Raw genomic sequence first — 21,518 nt, forward strand, 5'->3', positions numbered from 1 at the left:
CCAAAAGAACACCCACACCATCATTGCGTGCACCTTTAGCCAGCTCAAAAATAGATTACGATGTCTGGACTGTTCCAGAAGGTTGTTTTTGTTTTTTTGCAAAACCATTGGACACAAACACTTTTTCTGGTTCTCGAAGGTTTCATCCTTTGCATCTAAAAAATATTTTATCATCTTCACAATTTTCACACTACCAATAAAATTGTTCTAATGCACACGAATATATTCTTACTGTACTCCGCCTTGAGTGAATTCCTTCAAAAAGGCGGTAAATAAATCCTAATAAATAAATATAAATAAAATCAAAGTAAAATATTTTTGTGAATGATTAGCACATAGAGGTCATCCAAGACATATTCTGAAATGTGCTTACAAAAGAGCTTTATGGAAGAACCATGATTATTTATTGGATGATGAATGTTTGAACTCAGGAAAATACGATGATAAAGCTTGGCTCAGAGAATGAACTCTGAGGCATATAACATTGGCCTTGATACAGGAACACAATTATAATTAATTTGGGTTTGAAGTGTGTGAGTGTGTGTGTGGGGGGGGGGGGGGGGTAGTTAAATTTCACTGGATATAAATTAAAATAGAATTGGGGGGGTGATTTGCTGATGAATGTATTGGATTTCATAATAGATAAATATAAGTTGTTGAAAAAGTTAAATTGTCAATTAATGGAAAATATGGATATTATGTTTTATTTAATGGTTAATGGGATAGAATTAAATTAAGAAACAATGTATAGTTATATTGTTTTTAAGAGGTTTAATTAATTCATCAGAATACAGCTTATTTGTCGCACAGTAGAATTTCATTGGTGAATTAACTTAGTTGGAGAGGGGAAGTGAATCAATGTCAACGTTTGAAGTTTTGGCAGGTTTTTTTTTTTTTTGTAAGGTTCAATGGGTGGGAACAGGGAATTTGAGGAGTGAAGGAGCAATTTTTTTTAAGAGTTATTTTAATCCCACCCATTCCCTCCCTGATGGGGAAAAGTAGTTGTTTGTGTTGGTATATATTTTTTTTGTTTTTGTTTTGTTTTGTTACATTTGTACCCCGCGCTTTCCCACTCATGGCAGGCTCAATGCGGCTTACATGGGGCAATGGAGGGTTAAGTGACTTGCCCAGAGTCACAAGGAGCTGCCTGTGCCTGAAGTGATATTTATCATTCATGGGATTTTAATTGGCTTTGTTTGTTGTTTTAAGATTAGGAAGTAGCAATGGCAGGAAGTTAATAGAGAATTAAGGCAGCCTTCAATTAATGTAAAGCTAACAAGAAATATTGTTTATTAGTGGAGATCTGATTGTGTGCAAAACTGCTATAAGCAGAGGTGATGCCTTGACAGCACTGCAGGTCTCACTGTTTAATGGATTTCACTTAATATGCATTTCAGAATTAACATGGGTAGCTAGGTTGTAATGGGGAAAATAAATTGAAGGCTGTATTCAATTAAATGGTATTGAATTCTGTTTTTATAGTGTAAATTAGCATTTAATAAAGCTGCGGCCAAGAAATATTTCCACATAAATTCATTTGTGAGATATTTTATTTTAGGTTATGTGTAAGTTTGTGTGAATGCTATATGCAAGCACCAATGTTATGATACATTTATTTGTTATTAAGATTGTCATCTTTGAGAAACAAGAGCTCCAGGACCTTGAACACTTATTGAAATGTGTTGAGTGTTCATTGACATTTTGAGAGGAAGCAGTTGAGAACAGCATTTTCAGGAAACTATAACCTTAAATAATATTTGTCTGTGGTGAAATTACCCATGAGAAAATCTAGGAAGATTGGCACTAATAGTAAATCTAAACCTATGGGGCATCTTAAAAGTGGTCAGTGTGTGCCACACGCTCAGTCACATTATGTTTGAAGGAATTTGCGAATCTAGCAGATGGAAGAAATTGCAAGTTACTTTTTTTACCTCATGCTTTTTTGTCATCTGTGATTTCTGTTATCATTTATCCATGCCAAAAGTTATTTGTAGATGAGATGGCTCATTAGTTTAAAGTGAGAATAGCTGAACATCGCTGTAGTTAAACTTGCTTTTCAATTTTTTTTTTTTTTTTTTGCTGTTTAGTTAATGATCTTGTGCCTCTTAACAATAGAGGGGGAGACCTTAAAGTGATATTTGCCAGAATGGTGCTGTGGTGGATTTATAGGTTAATATCATCTGCTCCCATGAAGTTAAATACCAGATCAAACACCACCTGTTTTGTTAGTTAAAAACTGCATTGGGAATACTGTAATTGTTAGAACCGAGAATAGCAGGCATTAATAAGAATTTTGAGATATTTAAAACAGCTATTCGAGCCTTGTGTTTTAGAAGAGAGGTAACCTTGATAAGCCAGTCAGAGGGATAGAGGCTAATTCAGTAGCTGGAAGCTATGATTCCAAGGACCACCTGTTTCTGAGATAATAATATTTTTGGTTAAAAATGTTTTAAGTGCTGGAAAATTATTAATAAAATTAAGGATGGTGTAACTTTGGAGCATCATATGAACAAAAAAAAGGGAAAGAATAAAACATAAAAGACATTGTCTAGCTAGTGCTCAGTTATACGTTATATCTATATCAATATAGAACAGGGGTTCTCAGCCCAGTCCTTGGGACACACCTAGCCAGTTAGGTTTTTAGGATATTCACAATTAATATACATGAGACAGATGTCAGGTCTCTCGGGGAAATGTGAGCCCTTGGGCCGCTGTCACGGAGGTGGCAGCAGCAGGCAAAACCACCCAACAGGAGACAGGCAACCCTAAGACGGGCTGAAGTAGACAGGACTGGAGTGGCTGGGCTGGAGCTGAAGAGGCAACCAACAAGGAATCCAGGAACAACGTCCTACAGCAGGGTTCATGCTTGAGAAGCAGGATACAGGAGCTACATACAAGCTAAGCTCAAGGGAATGGGAATGACAGATACGCTTGCCAGAGGAAGGGTTAGACTGGAGCTACAGTAGCTAACAGATAGAAAGGAGGGAAATGGCTGCAGCATCAGCCGCTAAGCAACCTCAGACAGGGAGCAGAGCCACTGCACAGGAATAACAGAAAGGCTAGAAGCCCACAGAGAATAATATACCCAGAAAGGCTAGAAGCCCACAGAAAGGCTGGAAACCCCGAGGCTGCAGTAATACAGCCAGAAGGCCTGGAAGCCCACAGATAAAAGGGATATACACAGATAGACTGGAGGCCCTCAGAGCAATGGGCACAGAAGAGATGGAAGCCCACAGAACAATAGACACAGAAGAGCTGAAAGCCCACAGAGCAATAAAACCCAGAGCAGGAAAGCAAGAAGCCCACAGGTAAGTAATAGACTAGGCAGAAAGCCTACGAGCAATAATACCCTGAGCCAGAAGGCAAGGCCCACAGGTGATAGTAACTAGCAAAGCAGAAGAGCTGGAAGCCCACAAGAAAAGACAAAGAAAGCTAACTGTGCAAACAGCACACTAACCTTGGGACCTAAGGCACTGCGTAGGCATTGGCAATGCAAAGGCACTGAAGACCAGAACACCAGTTCCTAAAGAAGGCCCTGACAGATGAGGTCACCCCTTCAGGCCACAGGCAAGGAGCATACAGAAGCCCAGAGAGACCTAACCCGTGTAGTCTATTGAGGTAATTAGTGTCAGGCTGGAAGCAGCCAGCCCACCCAGCCTGAGACAGAGCTACCTCAGGAACAGCCCACTGAAGTACAGAGGGGCCCAATACACACAAGTGTAGAGTAGTGAAGCCATTAGAGCAGCCAGCCCACAGAGACAGAGATAGAGCTAACTCAGGAACAGTATACTGAAGCACAAAGAGGTTAAACCCACACAGGTGCAGTATACTGAGGCAATCAGCGCCATGCTGGAAGTGGCCAGCACCCAGAGACAGAAACAGAGCCAACTCAGAAGTAGACAGAAACCAGCACAGACACTGATTCCCAGAAATAGGGTAAGTCTGAGGGTGGTCACGACCACAGACATGACAACAGATTTGCATACAATGGAGGCGGTGCATGCAAACTTATGCATATTCATTGTGGGTATCCTGTCTTATTTAGGCTCCAGGCCCACCCTTTTTCATGTTACCACATAAGTCAAAGTTGAATTGTATGAACAATTTCTAGTTAACATATTAGTTAGTGTACATTTCACTAATGATTATATATGATAGCTGAATTAAATCTGCAGAAGCTCTGTGGTCTTTTTTCCTTTCATTTTTTTTTTGTCTGTTGACATCAATTTTTATGAGTTTGTATGTTTGTTGATTGAAATTGTTCTGCTGTCAAGTCAATTAGCCTTTATAAAATAGGCCTAACTCAACATGTAATAGCTTAAAGGGTTTGAACAAGGTTTGGATAACTTCCTATAAGAAAAGTCCATAAACCATTATTAAGATGAACTTGGGGAAAATCCACTGCTTATTTCTGGGATAAGCAGCATAAAATTTATTGTACTGCTTTGGGATCTTGCCAGGTACTTGTAACCTGGATTGGCCACTGTTGGAAACAGGATACTGGGCTTCATGGAGCTTCAGTCTGTCACAATCAGTGCTTTTTTTGTAGGAAAAAAGGTACCGGTACTCATTATGGATGGGGTCACCACCTATGGCTCCGCCCCTATGATAGCCACACCCATGTTTGCCACACCCCTTATACCAACCATGGTGCATATAAACAGGCATCATTGAAAATATTATACCAGTATAAGAGAACAAAATAACTTGAATTTTTCATTATAAATAATTTCTGTAAGATGTTACAGCTCCAGTATACACCCAGTGCAAAATAAGATAGCAGATGTAAATTCTCAAATTGGACATATTCCAAACACTAAAATGAAAAAAAATGATATTTTCTACCTTTGTTGTCTGGTGACTTTGTTTTTCTGATCATATCGGTCCCAGTCTCTGATTCTGCTACTCTCTATCTGTTCCCTTAACTCAGTTTCCAGGGATTCCTTTCCATTTATTTCTTTACTTTCCTCCTGTCTTCTTCATTTCCTGCTCTACATCCATAGGTAAAAGCTGGGTCCTCTGCAGACTTGACTGGAGGAGGTATAGAGTGGATCCAGTTTTTTCCTATTTTCTCCATCCATGTGCAGTTTTTCTCCTCTTTTCCCTTTCCCTCATCTCTGTCAGTATGCATCTCCTTCCTATTCTTCCCTCCCCTCCATCCATATGCATCTCCTGTCCTTCCTCTCTCTTCCGTCTCATCTATCCATGTCCAGCATTTCTCCTCTCTCCTACCATCCATTCATGTTCATCTCACTTCCTCTCCTCCATCCATGTCCATCTCACTTCCTCTCTCTTCCCTCCCCTCCATCCATGTCCAGCATTTCAACTCTCTCCCCTCCCCACCATCCATGTGCATCTCCTTCCTATTTCTTCCCTCTCCTCCATCCAAGTCCAGCATTTCTCCTCTCTCCCTTCCCCTCCATCCATCTGCATCTCCTTCCTCTGTCTTTCCTTCCCTCCAACATTTCTCTTCCTTGCCCTCCACTCCATCCATGACCAGCATTTCTCCTCTCTCCCCTCCCCTCCATCCTTCTGCATCTCCTTTCTGTCTTCCCTCTCCTCCATCCATGTCCAGCAACTCTCCTCTCTCCCCTGCCCTCCCATCCCATCCATGTCCAGGATTCTCCTCTGCCCTCCCCTCCCATCCATGTTCAGCAATTCTCCTTTGCCCCTATCCTTCCCTCCCATCCATGTCCAGCGATTCTCCTCTCTCCCCTGCCCTCCCCTCCATATCCAGTGATTCTCCTTTGTCCCTATCCTTCCCTTCCATTCATGTTCACCGATTCTCTGCCCTCCCCTCCATGTCCAGTGATTCTCCTTTGCCCCCTATCCTCCCCCTCCCTTCCATGTCCAGTGACTCGCCCCAGCCTCCACCTGTCCCGAGATCATTCCAACCCCATCCCCACCTGCCCACCCTCAGCTCCCTGACTTTCTGTTCTGCCCCCTGCATTGAAATCTATTTACCCAAAGTTGCAGCGGTGAACCGGCAGCAGTAAAAGCAGCAAGCAGGCAGGCTCGCCTCCTCATCGCTTCCCTGCCCTCTCAGCGTCCCACCCTTGTGGAAAGGAAATTACATCAGAATCCCACCTTCCTCTGATGTAATTTCCTTTCCAAGGGGGGCCCGGCGCCAGGGTCTCTCTCCTTCTCCTCATCCCAGGCCGCCGGTGCTGCAGTCCCCAGTCTCACCTGCCTGCCCTCGGCTCTGTCGACAGCCCCCATCCATCTGCCAGTGGCCCCCCTGCATTCAAATCGGCAGCACCTCACCTCCGTGTGAAAGCGGCAGATCGCCTCCCTTCGGGCCTTCCCTCACTGTGTCCCGCCCTCATCTGATGTAACTTCCTTTTTTCACAAGGGAAGGACACAGGGAGGGCCCGAAGGGAGGCGATCTGATGCTTTCACACGGAGGTGAGGCGCTGCCGATTTGAATGCAGGGGGGCCTGGTGGCAGATGGAGGGGGCTTTCAACGGGGCTGGGGGTGGGCGGGTAGAGACTGGGGACTACGGCGCTGGCGGCCTGAGAGCAGGAGAGGGAGGCAACAGTGGTAGCAATTGGGGGGGCGGCAGCGGCGGGGGCTCCGGGGGGGGGGGGGATGCCGGCAGGGGGCGGCCTTGCCACGGGCCCGGCTCAGTCTCTCGGTGGCCCTGAGTAAAAGGACCCCTCAAATTCTTAAACCACTTGGCTCTACAAGTCAGTTTAAAGTACTATAATAAATCACTAATAAATAAATAAAAATGACTTGCCCAAGGTGACAAGGGATTTGAACTCAGGCTTCCCTGGTATTCAACCCAATGCTTTGAGTAGTAGGCAATCCCCATCTTCCTTTCTTCACCTTCACAATTCACAGCTAGGAAATGCTTTTTAAAAGTATCACTTGTGCATATTTCCCATACACCTCATCTTACTAGCAATCATTCTATGGGGTTTTTTTTTTTTTCACCATCTCCTTTCCTGAATCGACTTTTAAGTTGTTCATGCAGTGGATGCCCATGCCCTGTCCATGCTTTCAAGTGGTTCTCTGATGCCTTCATGTGACTCTGATGAGGATCAGAGCAGCAGTGCCCTAGTTGATCCATTCTCTTTAGTTTTTTGAATATATGTCAACAGGATGACCTTTCAGAAGTTATCAACATTATTTGCTGCTGCAGGAATGAAGAAAAAGAAGAAAGATACAGGAGGATCGAATGTGTTTAACCGCAACGTGATCATCCAGAAATGCCCTCATCTACTGCTGGTGCTGTTTTTATAGAAATGAAGAAATATCCTATGCCAATTTTTCTAGCAAAAGGAGCAGAGTGAACAAATTTGGGCAATGGTTTTGTGTTGCCCTTTTTGTTTGATTTTAATAGTTTTTTTTTAATGTTATTATAATTACTATCAGTCCCATGCTGTTCTGTTTGTAATCTTCTCTCCCTACGCACACAGCTCCAGAACATCATCACTTCCAGCTGAGTCATTCCACATGTTGACCAAACAATGTTTGCCCATGCCCAGATTTGATTGCCACAGCATAAAGTTGAACTTTCTCCTCTCATGTTCCCACCTCCTCCCCCGTGCTGCTATTCTAGTGCCAGAGGGCACAGGGCTTTACTACTTTAAATAATGAATCAGAACTCAGAGTGACCAGGCAATGTCTGTATATGGTTGGTGTAATACATGTTAAGGTTGGCGACTGGACAATAATCCTTTATAGTGAACACATTTGCTTCCAACCATCAGAGGAGTGGCCTAGTGGTTAGGGTAGTGGACTTGGGTCCTGGGGAACTGAGTTCAATTTCCACTTCAGGCACAGGTAGCTCCTTGTGACTCTGGGCAAGTCATTTAACCCTCCATTGCCCCAGGTACAAATAAGTACCTGTATATAATATGTAAGCCGCATTGAGCCTGCCATGAGTGGGAAAGCACAGGGTACAAATGTAACAAAAAAAAAAAAAAACCTTGAGCAGCCCACACTTTGAACGGAAAATTCTGCAATTAGTTTCCCTTTGTAAATGAGCTGGCAAGTCCATGAGGGCAAAGTACCTCAAGCCTGCATGTGACACTGAGAGACTGTAAACTGCCCAATTCTGTATATCTACATAGCTGTTTGTGCCCTCATAAACATCATTCACACACACAATTATACCTACAATAAATGACACCATACAATACCATATATCTATTTACAATACCATATATCTATAGAAAAGTATGATCTTATCTTATACTTAAAATTGTTATACTGCCCATTGTAACAATATATTCATTGCAATTTATAATATAACGTTCATAAAAACCCATTCGGAAAACAATCTTTAATGATAACAGGCAACTATCTGCCATTCCACACCTATACACATATATGAAGAATTTTAAATTTAAACCTCTCTGCCCCCATATGTCCAAGAATTATCAGTTCAAGCTTGGTGCTGCTGAAGTCTTCAATGTCTCTTGGAGAGGTGGGCTCCTTCTTTTCCTCATCTAGGGTCCATGGTCTCTCCTGCAATTGGACAGCCATTATGTGATAATATAGTTGAAAAGAGCAAAATGGTCAACAGGAAATGATGCTCAGCAATTCAAAATCTGGTAGATAAACTAGTGTAGAGATGTCTAGCTTGGAAATGAGATTGGGAAATCTAAATAAGGACTACCGCTAGGGGTCACCTGCATTATTTTGAGCCTGGCACCAGCCAGGGATTGCTCCTGCCCAGGTCTCATTAGATCACAGGAATATGCAAAGGTAGACCCCAGAGAGGCTTACTGGTGTGTAGGAGGGCCTATTTAGGGGGGTAATTCTGAGGAGGCCTGATTTCATAAGGAGTTTATGGGTGGGGGTCTTGACTTGGGAACAGATTGACTTGGAGGATCATGACTTGGGGGGGGGGGTTGCTTGACTTTTGAGGTACTTCAGAAGGGAGCTTATATTCACTAGAGGTAGACCTAAATCCTTATATTTAAATATCTCTTTTAAAAATATATAGAATAGATGTAAGAAGATGAGGAAAGTTCAACAGCCCCAATTCATAGTCTTAGTGTAATTCCCAAAGTTTTCAATTTTTGATACAAAAAGGTCTTCCACTTTTGACACTGAGGAAGCAGAGTTTAATTCCAATTTATATATCCTTTCAGAGTTCTGGAGTACTGCAGGAAGGACAGCCGAAAAAACCTTATACAAGGAATCGAAATCTTGCCAGATTGATTCCAAAGTGACTTTGAATGGTTTCTCTAAAGGTGGCAACATGAAGGTCTGTTTCACAACCTAGCCTTCAATAATCTCCCCCAATGGAGAACCACCTTGTAGTGAGTCCCAACTTGCTGGAATTCTTTCCAATGGGGCACTCCGATGGCATCCCACCCATAGCCACAAGCAGCCACTGAAGAAAGCTCCACCAGCAGTAACTCACTTGAGCATGGGGGAAACGCAGGGCCAGCAGGGCTGAGCAAAAGTTTGCTCCCGAGGCTCAGCACCTAAGAAACGGAGTAGTTCCACAAATAACAAGCTCAAACTGAGATTTCTTCAGATAGCTTAAACTTTACAAACATTTCGGAACGTTCTGCAGATGAGATTATCTCTAGATCTACTTTACTGGTGTCTTGTGTCTTTCTACAGGACAAAAATGCCTTCTGCAACTTTTTTTTTGGTCTGATTGTAAATTTTTGGGAAGAAAAATTTCTAATTTTTCCTGATGTCTCAAAATGGACATGGAATAGAAGGGAAAAATTTCTTGATTATCATCAGCAGGTTTTGGCTCTAGGAGCAGTCTTTCAGTTAAAGTATACATGTAAATGTTTAGCTTCTTTGAATAATGTTAGTTATGTTTTCTTTGAGCTGTCACTGCTGAAGTTCTTTTTAGAAGGAAATGGAACTGTTACCAAGAGCGAGCACAGAGTTATTTATTTTGGAAGTCAGGGCATTTATTTTATTGTGGATCTCAACTCTCATGTTTTTCTTTTAGCATTTTCCAAGGTGTGATACTGTGAGTGAGGGTTGAGGATAGGCCTCCTAATAACACAGCCGGACAAGGTTGCAAATTAAGTCAAGCGGTTTATTAACTTAAACCTGAGGCCTGTTACCTCACAGGGTCAGGACCAAAAGGTAAAGTCTCTTGAGTTCAGAGGGAAAAGTTTTAACAAGAGCTTGTGGCTGACAAGGCCCAAACACAGCCAATGACTTGTGACTGCCACGCCCCAAATATAGTCTCTCTCTCTCTCTCTCTCTCTCTCTCTCTTTCTCTCTCTCTCTCTCTCTCTCTCCCTCCCTCCCTCATCAGCCAAGCCTCAGAACTGGGCTCACAAGTATCCAATTGAAAGTTTGGCTTACCCAGGTCAGAGTAGCTAGACGTACGTAATGAAGGTGTATGCTTGGAGATCATTTCTTCCATCCCATAGGTCTCTTCAACTCTATTTTAGCCCTGCCTTTTATAGTTCCTGGTTCCAGTCCTTTCAACCCCATCCCTCCCATGATCTCAGTAAGGGTTTTAAGGTGTCTCACAGTACCCAAGGGATCATTCTTAAGGGTGAGGGGCTGTGTTCTATATACCCACTCGCACAAGTAAATATCTATCTTCTTCTAGATTTTTCCACTTGGTCTTTCTTGGATGTGGGCAAATATACTTAGGATTAACATTTTATTGTAACATTTCCTTGAGATAAATTGTAAATGTGTATACTTTTCTTTTCAAAGTTATGAAATCTTTGATTGTATAATTTGGAAATGCAAATTTAGAAAAAGAAGGGAGCTTACGTAGGCGTGGGCCTTTCAGGATGGCATTAATGATGGGTGCCCTGCGATTTCCAGTAAAACTGTTTCCAGTAAAAAGCTCCAGATTTTTACGCAGTGTAGATCTTCAATTAAATTTGGGACTCATGTGCTATTGTTGGATCTTTATTTCCCTGACGCAGAGCACTGGCTCAAAACACAGTGCTGTGTCAGATTGGTTTCTTTCAACTCTGTGGAACTTTACTACACATGAATCAAATAAGTTATAGTTTAAAAAATATATACATATATATATATATATATATATATATATATATATATATATATATACAGTGGGGGAAATAAGTATTTGATCCCTTGCTGATTTTGTAAGTTTGCCCACTGACAAAGACATGAGCAGCCCATAATTGAAGGGTAGGTTATTGGTAACAGTGAGAGATAGCACATCACAAATTAAATCCGGAAAATCACATTGTGGAAAGTATATGAATTTATTTGCATTCTGCAGAGGGAAATAAGTATTTAATCCCTCTGGCAAACAAGACCTAATACTTGGTGGCAAAACCCTTGTTGGCAAGCACAGCGGTCAGACGTCTTCTGTAGTTGATGATGAGGTTTGCACACATGTCAGGAGGAATTTTGGTCCACTCCTCTTTGCAGATCATCTCTAAATCATTAAGAGTTCTGGGCTGTCGCTTGGCAACTCGCAGCTTCAGCTCCCTCCATAAGTTTTCAATGGGATTAAGGTCTGGTGACTGGCTAGGCCACTCCATGACCCTAATGTGCTTCTTCCTGAGCCACTCCTTTGTTGCCTTGGCTGTATGTTTTGGGTCATTGTCGTGCTGGAAGACCCAGCCACGACCCATTTTTAAGGCCCTGGCGGAGGGAAGGAGGTTGTCACTCAGAATTGTACGGTACATGGCCCCATCCATTCTCCCATTGATGCGGTGAAGTAGTCCTGTGCCCTTAGCAGAGAAACACCCCCAAAACATAACATTTCCACCTCCATGCTTGACAGTGGGGACGGTGTTCTTTGGGTCATAGGCAGCATTTCTCTTCCTCCAAACACGGCGAGTTGAGTTCATGCCAAAGAGCTCAATTTTTGTCTCATCTGACCACAGCACCTTCTCCCAATCACTCTCGGCATCATCCAGGTGTTCACTGGCAAACTTCAGACGGGCCGTCACATGTGCCTTCCGGAGCAGGGGGACCTTGCGGGCACTGCAGGATTGCAATCCGTTATGTCGTAATGTGTTACCAATGGTTTTCGTGGTGACAGTGGTCCCAGCTGCCTTGAGATCATTGACAAGTTCCCCCCTTGTAGTTGTAGGCTGATTTCTAACCTTCCTCATGATCAAGGATACCCCACGAGGTGAGATTTTGCGTGGAGCCCCAGATCTTTGTTGATTGACAGTCATTTTGTACTTCTTCCATTTTCTTACTATGGCACCAACAGTTGTCTCCTTCTCGCCCAGCGTCTTACTGATGGTTTTGTAGCCCATTCCAGCCTTGTGCAGGTGTATGATCTTGTCCCTGACATCCTTAGACAGCTCCTTGCTCTTGGCCATTTTGTAGAGGTTAGAGTCTGACTGATTCACTGAGTCTGTGGACAGGTGTCTTTCATACAGGTGACCATTGCCGACAGCTGTCTGTCATGCAGGTAACGAGTTGATTTGGAGCATCTACCTGGTCTGTAGGGGCCAGATCTCTTACTGGTTGGTGGGGGATCAAATACTTATTTCCCTCTGCAGAATGCAAATAAATTCATATACTTTCCACAATGTGATTTTCCGGATTTAATTTGTGATGTGCTATCTCTCACTGTTACCAATAACCTACCCTTCAATTATGGGCTGCTCATGTCTTTGTCAGTGGGCAAACTTACAAAATCAGCAAGGGATCAAATACTTATTTCCCCCACTGTATATATATATATATATTGAATAATGTTCTAAAAATGAATTAAATTGTGGGACTATGGTTAAACTGTTGGATCAATGAGAAATTGGGGAAGTGGAAGAACCTGTTTCTAGTCTATTGAAAAATTATTGTGGTTCCTGCTCCCCGCTGATGGTCCTAAGTGACGTGAATATAATATACATTAATTAATGGATTCACAATATCACTGCTTTAGTGAAAATGTTTTTTTTAATAGTTTGGGTGCTGTACATGCTTATATTGCTTTATAAAATATAGTCAGTATAAATGTAGTATAGGATGTATCTTCAGTGAAAGTCCTACTATTCAATATGGCCACGAAATATTGACTATCACTATCAATTCAAATCAAACTCATACTAGATCTTCAAATATCAGGTAGAGCTGAAAAGAATTTCTTGTTTGACTGCTATACCAATGGTTCCTAATCCTGGTCCTGGAGGCACCCCAGCCAGTCAGGTTTTCAGGATACCCACAATGAATATTCATAAGAGAGATTTGCATACACTGCCTTCACTGAATGCAAATCTATCTCATGAATATTCATTGTGGATATACTGAAAGCCTGACTGGCTGGGGTGCCTCCAGGACCAGGATTGGGAACACCTGGGCTATACCATCACTTCCTTATTGGTCCATATCGTTCATTTTTTTCAAGATCTTTATTTGTAAAGTCACTGTTCCCACTGCACGTAATAGCAAATATACATGCACTCTTGCAGGTATTGTAGAAAAGGTATTGCGTCTGCAGATCCTGTTCTAAAACAGCACCAGAGCTGAGCATGATTCAGATCTCAGCATTCTTTGTAAAATGAGCTGTTTATCTCTGGGGCAAATGAAGGTACTGATGATTTCTAAGCTCCCATAGGTTCTGATAGGTATAAGTGGGGTGATATTTAAAAACAGGACAAACAAACAGAAGAACAGAAACCCTTGCAGTCACGCAAAGCAAGTCAATCACATCAAGGGTGACAAAAGATGGAGCAAAAGACAATGTCCAAAAAACAGTTAGCTTTATTATGGCATCCAAGACTTCTTCAGGAGTCTTTTGTTGAATGTGAGGTGATGCTTGGCTGACCTTTCTGAAATTCACGTGGTGTCTAATGCCTTACTGCTTCCTATTGGTGATAAAATGTTAATATGCTTGGACTCTACAAAGTACAAACTAGGATATTTAATAATAGTCATGCAGCTGGCAGAAGCACTGACTGCATAACTGCTTTATATTAATCCATGGAGGACAAACATACACCTTGAGCCTAATCCTAAATAAGATGTGGCCTAGTGGTTAGGGTGGTGGACTTTGGTCCTGAGGAACTGAGTTCAATGCCCACTTCAGCCACAGGCAGCTCCTTGTGACATTGGGCAAGTCACTTAACCCTCCATTGCCCTGTGTAAGCTGCATTGAGCCTGCCATGAGTGGGAAAGCGCAGGGTACAAATGTAACAAAAAAAAATCACTAGGGGAGAGGCATGTCATGGGAGCTGAATGGCTTCCTATTTCCCTATCATCCCTCTTTACCTGATTCATGGTAGTAGATTGTTTAAATCTTACGTATTGTTTATTATTTATTAATTCAGCACTGACATACTGCTATTAGAAATACAATGTCATAGTGGTATACAGTAGAATTATAACATGATATCATTATTTGTTTCCCTTTACTCCTGTGCAATAAATATGGATGATGAAGCTCAGGATGTGTTTTGTAATTAGATGTTAACTATGATCCTCTCCATTCTCTCAATTTGTTTTTTTTTCTTTTATCTCCCTGATGTTTTATTACTAACTGTACTTTCATTGTTTTATAGCAAACTATTATGATATGCCACAGGAATGCCAGTGTATCAAATTATTGAACAACACTAAATTAAACTTTGGCTATTTAAATCACTACACAGCCAAAGTAATTCATTTTACACTGGGACAGGATATGTAGCAGGCTGGTGTTAAAAGTTATGGGATTCATTTTAGAGCCAGTGTTCAGTATTTTTTGAATGATGTCCTTGGCATTTTCAAAAATATATATGCTGTGCCACTATATAGATATTCAACAGCACTGAATATCTATGTTCACCATTGACTGTTAAGAGAATCCAGAACCAGAATTTTCATTATGTTTAACTTCCTGTGTCATTTATGGGATGTTTAGTTTTGCTCATGGTTTGTTTGTTCATTTGGGGGGCCATACCATCAATAGTGAGTACAACTGTGCAATAGGGAGCACTACTGTTCAAATTTTGCACCCTATTTCTACTACTACTATTCATTTCTATAGCACTACTAGATGTACACAGTGCTGTACACATTATATGCAGGTACTTTCTCTGCCCCTAGAGGGCTCACAGCCTAAGGTTTTGTACCTGGGGCAATGGCAGGTTAAGTGACTTGCCCATGGTCACAAGCTGCAGTGGGAATCAAACCCAGGTTGCCAGAATCAAAGCCCACTGCACCAACCATTAGCCTATTCCTCCACTCCTCTCAACAGTGGGCACTATGGTGTAATAATGCACACTCTTCTTCAGTATTGTGCCTGTCGATGTGCATTATTGAGAAATTGATGATACAAAAAGAACCCAAACCTTGGTGGAAAGGGGGTTAAAATGACCAGCAAGAACATGAGAAATGTGGTTGACATTTCTAATATACTTTTAAACAAATGCACATCTCTGTTGGATGATATTCACTTAACAGCAATATTCAGCCACTATAGTGATATCTTGTGCTTTTTACCGAAGGACTACTTTCAGCAGGTCTACAGTAAAACACCAACTAGCTGATATTCAGCACCATTTAACTGGCTAGAACAGCTGCTGACTGGTTAAATAGTGCTTAACCAGCTATCCGCAGATATTCAGCAGGGGGAAACTGCTGAATATACCCTGTTAGTGGCTAGCAGATAGCCACTTTTCCACCTAAAGTTATGTGGTTGGCCACTGAATATTTACCTCAGGAGGTCTGTTCAAGGAGAGAGCACGTGTTCAAAATTAATAGGCTGTTTTTTTTTTAGTATACATTACAGCAGAATGGAAGATTCAATATCTGCAGCTAAAGGAGATTTTGCTTCCTGAACTATCATGCATTCTGTTGACTGTGTCCTAAAAGCACTGGAAAATAATTGCATTCCTTACTGTGGTGTAGGGCACAATTGACAGCAGTCATGATGCAAGCAGTTGTTTTCCACTGGTTACACAATATCACAACTGGGTTTGTAAACTAAACTGACAGAACTCCAGAGCACATCCAAATAAGACTGAAGACATTAGTGTGAACTGAGTCACAGAAACTCTGATCAAGAACCGTTTGCTTGGGAAGTACGTGGCATTTGCTGATGACAACTGCAATTCAATATTTGTGGACACTGGTAAAGCAAAGAAGAAAAGAATGCTTTTGCTAAGCTGAACACATTGATGCAGAAAGGGATTTCAGTTGTTGTCGGTTGCCCGGCACACATTTTAAGCACTTGTATCCATCAAGGGACAGACACAAGATGTGGACATTGAGGCCCCGATGGTCAAACCTTACCATGCTTGCAACGTTTGACTTAGACTGGTTGAAACCAGTCTAGCACGCATGTTATTCAGCGTCTAATGCACAAAGAGGTTCTGCATTCCTTTTACTGTTCACGGTAGCAGCTACTGATATTCCTATGCAAATGTATTATAACAAGCTCATTAGTATTAAAATGAGCATTCCGTGCAATGCACAGAAAGGAGCGCCTACTGTTAACGTTCAAAATGTTCCAGCAGGTCTGGAGCTGTCGTTGCATGAGAGCAACTTCTCGGTGGAGCAGTCTGCTTGCATTTTTTAATAGTCTCTGCACGTGTGTGTGAAATGTGCCCTGTGAGTGTATTATATGCGTGCATCCCACACACATAGCAGTAGTGTTAAAAAGTTGTCGTGGAACATTTTTTAATAGTATCTGCACACATGTGTGAAAAGTTCCATGTGCTTGTATTTATTTATGTAGATTTTGCTCACACCTTTTTCAGTAATAGCTCAAGGTGAGTTACATTCAGGTACTCTTGATATTTCTCTGTCCCAGGAGGGCTCACAATCTAAGTTTTTACCTTAGGCAATGGAGGGTTAAGTGACTTGCCCAGGATCACAAAGAGCAGCAGTGGGATTTCAACCGGCCACCTCTGGATTGCCAGACCAGTGCTCTAACCACTAGACCACTCCTCCACTGCGCTTATACGTGTGTATGTCCCACATGTAACAGTAGTATTAAAAAGTTGTCATGGGAAAAAAAAAAGAAATTCCCATGTGACGTCAGCAGATACACGCCTTCAACGCTTTCTGCAAAACTGTTCTGCATATGTGCTAAGCACTTTCCTTACTGAGCCGCTTGCAGAATTTCTGCACATCTCATTTGCATGTGATTTCCTTTGAGCATCAATCACTGCTTCAAAATCGGTAACTTCAACCGCGAATACAGATGCACTCGGTATTTAACAGCAACTTTTGAAAACTTATAATTGTTTAGAAGAGCAGCCTAATGGTTAGAGTAGTGGACTAAGAACCAGGAAAGCCATGTTCAAATCCCACTGTAGTTCCATATGATCTTGGGCAGAACATAAAGGGCAGTTCTATAACTGTGTGACCAAAGCTATATGCACCTTATGGGGGGGGGGGGGATTCAATAAGCAATGCCAAAAAAATTCAGTGCTAAGCGCAGTTCTAGAAAGACTCCATTACATGGTATTGAAGCCCTGCCTACTACATCCCAGCATGAACTATGCAGAGCACCACCATTTTGAAGGTGGTACCTCAGGAGGAGGGAATGTTATTCCTTCCTCCCTCTAGAGCTCCGTCTTCCATATATAGGCATGTTGTAAAGTAGTCAGTGAAAGGGGGCTGATATCGGGGAGGGGCGATCTTGGGGGAGCTGATTTTAGAGGAGGCATTAGGAAGGAAAGTCTGTCAGAGGAATGGACTTCAGGAGGCGAGGTCTATATCATTGTGGGGGGGAGGAGAAAGAGTGTCAGAGGCACTACTTATACGGGTCCCAGCTGCTGTTCAGTGCCACGACCCACATAAGTTCAGGTATCAGCAGCAGTTTATTTTGTACCTGGCTATTTGGAGTAGAGGAGTGGCCTAATGGTTAGTGCAGTGGGCTTTGATCCTGGCAGCTTGGGTTCAAATCCCACTACAGCTCCTTCTGACCTTGGGCAAGTCACCTAACCCTCCATTGCTCCAGGTACAAAAACTTAGATTGTAAGCCCTCTAGGGACAGAGAAAGCACCTGTGTATAATGTGTACAGTGCTGCATATGTCTAGTAGTGCTATAGAAATGATTAGGAGTAGTAGTATATTCAAAGCTGGTGGCATAACATGGTCTGGCATTGAATATCAAAGTCTAACTTAGCTGGCAACAGTCAGCATGTAAATAAACACTGAGTACTGCCAGCTAAATATTGACTGGACTGTTTATTGTACACTTTGGGGATTAGTTGTAAAGATATATGCAGATTGTTTTGTTATGTGAGTTCATCTGCTACATGAGCTTTTCTTAGAACTTGGAAAAATGGTAGCTTATACATGCAAAGCTGCCAAGTTTCTCAATGCCAGGAGGCAAATTGTAGGACTGGGTTTCTGGAAATCTTATCATGATGTATTATGGAACCTGCACCACTGTCTCAAAGGGGCATAATCAGGGACAGCAAATAAAACAATGTTTTGGGATATAGGTTAAAAAGCAGGAACTGGGTAACTTTACAGCTCTGAGAATAGCACCCTATCTTAAGGCAGGGTTTTGTTTCCCCCTCTGGATATCTGAAGAGGAGAAACATATTAGTGTAACTGTAACCAGGATAAAAAAAAATATATAGATAAAATTAATCGTACCTGGCAGGGTGTCAGGTCCTTTTGGGGACCTTAGGTAGGGCACTGGATGCAGGACTAATGTTGGGTGGACCCAATGCAGGATCGTATTTCCGATGCGATTCGTGGGGTTTTGGACCATCCTGAAAGCGATGTGAGCTGGTTGGGGCTGTCAGGGATAGTTTCTGGTGATGTTGAGGCCTGCTGGGTGCCGGGGATCGCTGACATCAGTGATGGCATCACTCATGCATGCATGCTAGCTAAAAATGCCGATGCTATGGAGGTGTACAGGAGCCTTGGAGACCCTGCATCACCAATTAATTAGTTATAAATTTATGGGGGGGGCAATTAGTTTGACCCGGAAAGGGTCTTAAATTGGTGGCCGCACTTATTTAATTGAGCGCAATTGTGCATGCACAAAATCACATGTGTATGGCACACTTTAATATAACTTATCCCAGAGTATACTGGGAACTGTGGTTTGGCCCTGGCGACCCTGGAACGGTGCGAAAAATCATGCATGTGCAGTGAGGTCACAGGAGACCTGCACTGACACCTACAAACTAAAATGAATATTTTATTAATTTAGAAAAGGTTTGCAAAATAAAAATATTAAACGATTCAAATGTAGAGAGCTTGCAGACATGTGCACAGGTGCCATTTAAGCTCTGTTTGTTTTCAAAATGCTGTGATTTTAGGAAGGTCTATCTAGGATATTTGGGAGTTTTAAAAAATGCCAATTTTTTCATAATTCATATGAGGGCATTGCTCTGATGTGAATGATATAGTTTAAATCCAAAAATGAAGGTTTTAAAGGTTATTTTTAATATAAAATAGAGCAATGGGATGTTATGAAAGGTATGAGTGTTCGACAGGAGCTTTCTGATTGGCTGCACTGCTAAAAAAAAGGAACCTGGCAAGAAACAGTTGGTGAGAGAGCAATGGAAGACATCAGAAAGAGAAGAGGTGTGTCTTGAGGTGTCTGCTTGAGAGAGTGAAAAGTGAGGAATAAGTGTAAAAATTTGAATGGAATAATAAAGAAAGTTTAAATGTGAAGTGACTGAAAATATTTAAAACTTGAGAGGAATTTCTATTTCATTTTTGAGAAAAAATGTAATCAATTCTTCTCTGAGAGAGTAATTTCATGTTAACTGGTTAAATTTGAAAAACCATTTAGCAGAAATATTATTTGGTGAGGAATTTGGATATAATTCTGAGGAACAGAAACATATTTCTAACAGATTAATTCTGTGTTTGTTCAGAGTGTGGAGATACTCTACAGAATTTTGAGATATTATATAAGGAACTGATATAGTACTGTTCCTGAGAGGAAATAAATGATCCTCAGTTCAAAAAACAAAATTGAACCTAAAGGAAGAAAAGAAATTTGGAGCCATACAAATTTTCTCCATTAGTGTGCGCTAAAATGTTAACGCGCCTACAGCATGGCTTAGTAAACAGGGGCCTTGGTTTGTTAACTTAATTACATACTTCTTGTACAATATTCACCTGAGTGTTCTGTGTGCATATACATACACCTGTTAAAGAAAGAAAAATAGAATTGTAATATCTGGATCCAGTAGGTAAAATTTTAATTATTTATTGTGCACTTTTAAGATTTTTTACAGTTTTTAACATTCTTAATTCGTTATATTTGATGACAAGTGCAATAAATTCACCGTTCGCACTTTATTGAGGGACAGAGACAGACACCTTGAAACCCCGACTGCATCCTTCGAACAGAAAGGCTACAACCCCAAAATAATCTCCAAGAATATTGCCTCCTCCCTCAAAACACCCAGGGAAAATCTGCTACAGTACAAAGAAAAAAAGTCACAGACAGAATCCCCCTTATAGTGACATACAACCCAGAGCTGGAAAAATTAAGAAAATCATAAAAGATCTGCAGCCTCTACTCTAGGAGGATGAATTACTGAAAGAGATATTCCCATCCCCACCAGTGCTGGCCTTCCGACAGCCACCCAAGTTAAAACACAAGCTAATTAGAAGTAAGCTCCCAACAAAGACTCAAAAAGAAAAGAATGGCATACATCCTTGCAATATATCCAGCTGCGAACTATGCCAAAACATTTCTCAGGATCCCACGGTCATTCACAAAGGAAAAATATTCAACCTTAAGGAATATTTCACGTGCTCATCTTCCAATGTGGTATATATCATTCAGTGTGAAAAATGTGATGAAGGCTGCTACATTGGAGAAACCAGTCAGATGCTAAAGAAGAGATTTAATTTACATAGACACTATATGAAAAATGCCAATACTAATAAAGATGTCACGCCTGTGGGGCAACACTTTACAAAACCAGAACACTGTACCAGTGACTTCATGGTAAGAATCTTAAAAGGGAATTTTAAAACAATACAGGTACATAAGACCTTTGAAGTCAGAATGATTAAATATTTTGACATCCACCAGACACATCCACCAGACAGGACCTTAACAAAGATCTGGGTTTTCTAGCCCATTATAAACCATAAAATTGTACTGCTTTGAAAATCGTACTGCTTTGTCCCCCTCCTGTCTCCATGCATATCTCACCTGTCCCTCCTGCTGTCTCTCACCTATCCACCCCATCCTGTTAGACTGTCACTGAAATGCTTTGATGTTTCACTTATATATACTTGGATGTAACAAAAGAGAGGGAACAAAGTACAAACTAAAGTCCAAACAAAAAAACAGCACCACGGGCCTTTAAAAATGGAACACAGTTCTTTAATGAATGAGCCTTGACAAAAAGACCCGACACGGGCCGTGTTTCGGTGACTAGCACCTGTGTCAGGGGTCACAGTGATGACGTGGAAAACTTGGGGAATAACTCGAATATATTCCTCTACAATATATTATTCTGATACAGAAAGTGAAAGTGCCTTGGTGCTTTGTAGCTTTTACTACATGAGACGTGGGGTAAGGAATAATATATTGTAGAGGAATATATTCGAGTTATTCCCCAAGTTTTCCACGTCATCACTGTGACCCCTGACGCAGGTGCTAGTCACCGAAACACGGCCCGTGTCGGGTCTTTTTGTCAAGGCTCATTCA

This window comes from Microcaecilia unicolor, chromosome 2 (assembly GCF_901765095.1).
Source record: "Microcaecilia unicolor chromosome 2, aMicUni1.1, whole genome shotgun sequence".
Taxonomy (NCBI): Eukaryota; Metazoa; Chordata; class Amphibia; order Gymnophiona; family Siphonopidae; genus Microcaecilia; species Microcaecilia unicolor.